At 37.8% G+C, this 6,559-nt stretch overlaps 1 protein-coding gene across 2 annotated transcripts in view; it reads left to right on the top strand.

The window, feature by feature from the left end:
* The first annotated feature begins 4,493 nt into the window (after positions 1 to 4,493).
* Positions 4,494 to 6,559, top strand: part of pik3cd (phosphatidylinositol-4,5-bisphosphate 3-kinase, catalytic subunit delta) — a 70,211-nt gene continuing 68,145 nt past the window's right edge. For both annotated transcript variants that reach the window (XM_062054288.1, XM_062054287.1), the window contains exon 1: positions 4,494 to 4,761. The gene's annotated coding sequence lies outside the window, so the exon portion shown is untranslated. The remainder of the gene's footprint in view (positions 4,762 to 6,559) is intronic.

A 6,559-nucleotide genomic window follows, 5' to 3' on the forward strand; every position in this document is an offset into this window, starting at 1 on the left:
CCGTCTACACATTGTAAGTTTACAAAAAGACGGCAGTCTATTTTGGGTCACGTTGTGAAACTAAGGAGAAAGTCCCTTCCCCCTTTTTTTATTTTTATTACCTTTGAATGTCAAATAGTGTCCATCACAACAAGTGTTTTGGTTGATTCAAACATGCTTAGGAACAAAAGTTACATAAAGTACATCACATGTTAACACATGCACAAATCAGCATTTGTGAAAAGGAGTAGGGAGAAACAGAACTTCGCATCCATCATTTACTTTTTTTTTTTAAACATGTAGATGCCCACATCCGCCGTACATAATTGCTTAACAAAAGATAAGTGTAGGATACTTCTCCCGTTGCCTTATTTGTATTGACTTTTTTTAAATGGATTTATTTAATGTTTGGCGCAGCCGGACCAGAACGAAAGGTATAAAAAGGAGAAGACAGAGACACAACAACAGCAAATATGATATAAAAACTGATGGCAAATAACCAGTTAGTGAAGCAGATGGTAATAACACAGAAATGACAAATATTATCGCACTACAAATGGAACAACAATAAAATTCTCAATAGAAACAACACTCTTGATAATGAATAATAATAGTTTAAAAAATAAAGAATAATAATAGTTATCTCGATTATTATCAAAAATACAAATGTTTCAAATGCAACAATATATAAATGTAATGACAACTTGAATTACAAAAAGCAGGTAAATGGAGGGGAAGAAAGATAAGCTGACAGTATTAACCTTGTAGATTGTTATAGTAAATATAGGTTCAGCTCTATCAGTGTGCCATGTTTTACCCAGTTTCCCCTGAAGGGGACAACGTTGATATATGTTTGATGAAATGTGATTATATGTATGCATATGTGCTTGTATATGTACAGTATGTTTTTATGTATGTTTCTACAGTGGATGTATGTACTCTATTTGTGTATGCATGTGCCTAGGTACTGTATATACACGCTTACATATGTGTGTGCTTCTGTATTTATATATGTATGAATAATTGTATGTATGTACTATATATTTGTCTCCCAATATGTGTGATAGCCAAAGTACGGTCCTAGCCACCCAGAGGGCCCAACCCAAAACATCAGGTGTGGTACCCAGGAAACAAGGGACCCCCCGGCCCCACGCAGGCAGGCCAGCCAGCGATAGGACCCCCGGAACCCGACCGCCCAGCAAGGCCAGCGACAGGCCCAGAACTATCTTCTTATAGGTGGAAAAAGACGTGTAAAAGTAAAGTTAATAGATGCTTTTTGATATTTATTTATCATTTGGTTTCTAAACAAAAAATACATCCAATTAAAATTAAAAAAAATAAAGTACACACAAAAATGTAACTTTTGTTTTTAATGTAAAAATTAGTGCAGTCAAATGTGATGATTTTTCCAAATCAGATTAATTACACTTTTGATTGTGATTTTTGTTGGTTATTACTCGCCTGCATAATTTGAATTAACTTAAAAAAATGTACTTAAATGAAAACAATTACCAATAAAAAAATATCAGGACGCATTGTAATTTTGTCAGAATGTACTACAGTAACATTTTTCATATGTTTTATTTGAATGCACGTCATTCATTTGCTCAAAAGTTGCTATTAGTTTTATCTAAAGTCCCGTCGAGGTTTATTTTTGGTTGATGCATCAACCTGATCACCGACCGTATAACAAACACCTTTCAGGTAACCATGACCAAAAGGTAAAGAAGAATGTGCTCTCGAAATAAATTCAACCTGTGTGATTAATCTGCAAATATGCAGGATTAATGCAATAATTTTTGTGATTAATTGCATGAGTTAACTTATTTTTCACTATATATATATATTTTTATAAACCTATTTATTCATTGAACTATTTATTTCCCATTAATTCGTTATAGTACAAAACATTAAAGGGGCTGTTTGCAAACTCCTCAAAGGAAAAAATATACATCAATAGATCAGTGTTTTTCAACCACTGATCACTAGTGTACCGTGAGATATTGTCTGGTGTGCCACGGGAGATGTCATTTCACCTAATTGGGTTAAAAATATTTTTTTGCACACCAGTAATTATAATAATCCGCAAATGTGCCGTTGTTGAGTGTCTGTGCTGTCTAGAGCGCGGCAGAGTAATACTCTTCCATATCAGTAGGTGGCAGCAGGTAGCTAATTGCTTTGTGGATGTCGTGAACATGGTTTGTCGTGATCACAACATGCGGGAGGCAGTGTGCAGGTAAAAAGGTATCTAATGCTTAAACCAAAAATAAAAGGCAAGTGCCGCTAAGAAAAGGCATTGAAGCTCAGGGATGGCTATGCAAAACTGAACTGGCTGCAAAGTAAACAAAAACAGAATGCTGGACAACAGCAAAGACTTACAGCGTGTGGAGCAGCAGACGGCGTCCACAAAGTACATCCGTACATGACATGACAATCAACAAAATAGGAAACACTACACACAGGAAAACACCAAAAAACTCCAAATAAGTCACGGCGTGATGTGACAGGTCGTGACAGTACACCTACTTTGAGACAAGAGCTATAGTGATGCAGGCTTGGTTATGGTTACAATTGCGAGAACTGCTTTTTACTGTCAATATCGGCTGCTGAGTTTCATTTTTTTTATGTTTTCCGCAAGTGGTGTGCCTCCGGGATTTTTCAAATGAAAAAAATGTGCCTTGGCTTGAAAAAGGTTGAAAAACACTGCAATAGATCACCATTGGCTAGCTTATGTTACCATTAGTGGTTTAACAGAACACATTTATGTTAAAACAGTATATATTTTTTGACAATTACTAAGTTTGTGTATTACAAATTTTTACCGGTCCGAATAAAATGATTGGTGTTTACGTCGGTTACTCACCTGGTCTCATCAACACGTACGCGCAGGAAGCGTGTGCACACATACAAAAGCAGTCCAACAATTTGCAATAATGTTGTTATAATAGAATATACATTTAATGACAGCTAATACAAACTACTCAAATTGCTATTATTAGCTAACAATAAACAACACCCAAAGCTATGTGTTATGTATGTACTTAGTTACGTCATAGAAGCGGGCGGGATATACTGTTCGAAAGTTAGCATTGATTGATTGAGACTTTTATTAGTAGGTTGCACAGTGAAGTACATATTCCGTACAATTGACCACTAAATGGTAACACCTGAATAAGTTTTTCAACTTGTTTAAGTCGGGGTCCACTTAAATTGATTCATGATACAGATATATACTATCATATATACTATCATAATACAGTCATCACACAAGATAATCACATTGAATTATTTACAATCAGGGGTGTGGAGGGGGAGGGGGTAGGATATGGACATCAAGTAGTGGACACAGAGAGAGAGAGAGATCAGAAGGCATAAGAAAAAGTATCTGCATTTGATTGTTTACATTTGATTATTAGCAATCCGGGGAGGGTGTTAGTTTAGGGTTGTAGCTGCCTAGAGGTGAACTTTTATTGCGGTTTTGAAGGAGGATAGAGATTACCTTTCTTTTATACCTGTTGGGAGCGCATTCCACATTGATGTGGCATAGAAAGAGAATGAGTTAAGACCTTTATTAGTTCGGAATCTGGGTTTAACGTGGTTAGTGGAGCTCCCCCTGGTGTTGTGGTTATGGCGGTCATTTACGTTAAGGAAGTAGTTTGACATGTACTTCGGTATCAGGGAGGTGTAGTGGATTTTATAGACTAGGCTCAGTGCAAGTTGTTTAACTCTGTCCTCCACCTTGAGCCAGCCCACTTTAGAGAAGTGGGTAGGAGTGAGGTGGGATCTGGGGTGGAGGTCTAGAAGTAACCTGACTAGCTTGTTCTGAGATGTTTGGAGTTTAGATTTGAGGGTTTTGGAGGTGCTGGGGTACCAGGAGGTGCATGCGTAATCGAAAAAGGGTTGAACGAGAGTTCCCGCCAGAATCCTCATGGTGCTTTTGTTGACCAGAGAGGAAATTCTGTAGAGAAATCTCGTTCGTTGGTTAACCCTTTTGATTACCGTGGTTGCCATTTTATCACAGGAAAGGTTAGCCTCCAGAATGGAACCTAGGTAGGTGACCTCATCTTTCCTGGTAATAACAATGTCACCTACTTGTATGGTGAAGTCATTGACTTTCTTGAGGTTGATGTGGGACCCAAACAAATTGAAACTTTTATTAGTAGATTGCACAGTGAAGTACATATTCCGTACAATTGACCACTAAATGGTAACACCTGAATAAGTTTTTCAACTTGTTTAAGTTGGGATCCACGTTAATCAATTCATGGTAATCCATTCATTTTAGCACCCTCTAAATATCTGTGTAAATGTTGCAAATAGCCCCTTTAATCAAATTAAATTAAAGTTTGCATAAAATAGACAAAAAAAATTGTTTCACATAGAATCTAAAATAAAAATGTAATCGGGGATTTCGGGGTTGGCTGAAAATAGAATTCTGCTTTGGGCCCCAATGTAGCCAGGGGCGGCCCTGCTAAAATGCAATACTTTTTTCTTAAACGAAATGTGGGCGTTTCTTTTCGCGTAAAGGGAGCTCCGTTTTTGTCAGACGGCCCCTTAGCTGCGGGCACCTGCGACGGCATCTCAGTCGGCGTGGAAGTCCTCGAACACACGCTTACACGCACTTCTCTCTGACAGGCGAGGACACCTGGCGTGTTCCCGGTCCTTCTGAGCTGGATCGACCACCTCCCGGACCTGGATCATGTCCTCGATGGCGGTCCAGCCTCCATCGTCTCCGTGACACCGTCCAAGGCGGGGACAGATGCCCTGCGTGCGGACTGACAGGCGAGTGTTTCAACTCTTTTCACATCAAATGTGCTCCTATAGTCTGCTTTCACCTTTTATACCGCAAGAATATGTATTGGCAGATATGTTTTCCATGTAAGACCTAAAATGTCCTCACTTGCTGCTGTTTTTATACTTAGACTGTTGCCCGTTTTGTGCCTGAGACAGTGAAAGTGTCCCCTTACCAAAAATCAATAGTGTAGAATTACTTATAGCAAACGCTAAACATTTAGCTTGCCCTGACATTGTAATTGATTTGTATCATGCACACCATTACATTTATACGTGTATATATATATTTTATTTTTAAAATAAAAAAAGGTTTGTGTAGAATGTTTAGTTTATTACGCACTACTAATATAGTAATATTTACTTTCAAAGAGTCTTTAATGTTTGTCATTGTGCTTGTAGTGGCTGAAGAGCTTTTTTTTAAATATTCATATTTTAGCCACGTGATGGATGAAAATATTTCCAGATCCCCCACAAATTGTCTACTGAATTCAGTACTTTTACAGCGACTTACTTTTATAGGTACGACTGGCTAGTGAAAGCTACATGAAATCAACTGTTATCTTTGTTGCATGTGACGCCACGTCCGGTTGCGGCTCAAACACTTGGCAGGGAAACAGGCAGTCAAGCACTGCCTTTATGTAATGTTACAATTTCCCATGCCAACACAGCAAGAATGGGCTCAAAAGTACAGTAAGGCTCCACTTTTCGAAATGCCCTCGCTCATTGCAAATTCACATTGGATTTTCAATACACGTGCTACTGATTAACATTAGCAATTTTACACGGCGACTTCAACACATCCACATGTGGTAATGAAAAGTACAACTGAGATGCACGTTGCAATCAAACAGCTGGTGTGTAGTGAATGCAATACTTACAGCACAAACACTTTGTAGGATCAACAAAAGACAAGACTGGCACATTCAACATAATGGCAAAGACCACTGTGTGGCCAAAGCAACACATTGTAGCCATGCACTACTGCCACCTAATGTCTTGGAGTTGCAACTGCACACAAAATTGACTGCTGTATATAATACTTGCAAGTGAGACTTAAAAAAAATAATAAGAAAACAAGTTGTTAACAACTGGACAGCACAGCTCTGTATTAAATAATAATAAATAATATACATTTATTAACACACAAAAAAGTACCAAAAAAATTGGTACTGTTGAGTACCGGTATCGATTCCCAGGTACTCAGAATGGGTACCATATCGATTCCAATGTGAAAGGTACCCATCCCTACTCACGAACAGTGTTAGGTTGGTTACTGAAAACCAGTAACTAGTTACAGTTACTAGTTAGTTTATTTCAAAAGTAACTCAGTTACTAACTCAGTTACTTACACCAAAAAGTAATGCATTACTGTGAAAAGTAACTATTTAGTTACTTCTATTTAGTTTTTTTGTTTTTTTTAAGGCCTCCTTTAATTCCCTTTTAGCCTTCATGTCAGTACTGTTATTGCACTGGAGAATAATACAATCTGTTGATCAACTTGACATGCCTTTGCATCACTGAACTCTGCTAAGCAATGTGGTCTACACACAACACACAAAGACAAAGATATGTTTCAAAGGGCCAATTTGTTTCAGAAAAAAATTTCAAAACTATTTTAAATAGCTGCAACATAACATACATAAGTAACAAACAGCATAATAACAACATAGCTGAAAACCCAGGAAGGCACACACTACATACACAAAGCCTAATCAGGCGTTTTTCTCTCTCAAGGAATTCTGAAATAAAATCATGTCTGAAGCCCAGAACACTCTACACATTTCCC

The sequence above is a fragment of the Entelurus aequoreus genome, linkage group LG07 (genome assembly GCF_033978785.1).
Source record: "Entelurus aequoreus isolate RoL-2023_Sb linkage group LG07, RoL_Eaeq_v1.1, whole genome shotgun sequence".
NCBI lineage: Eukaryota > Metazoa > Chordata > Actinopteri > Syngnathiformes > Syngnathidae > Entelurus > Entelurus aequoreus.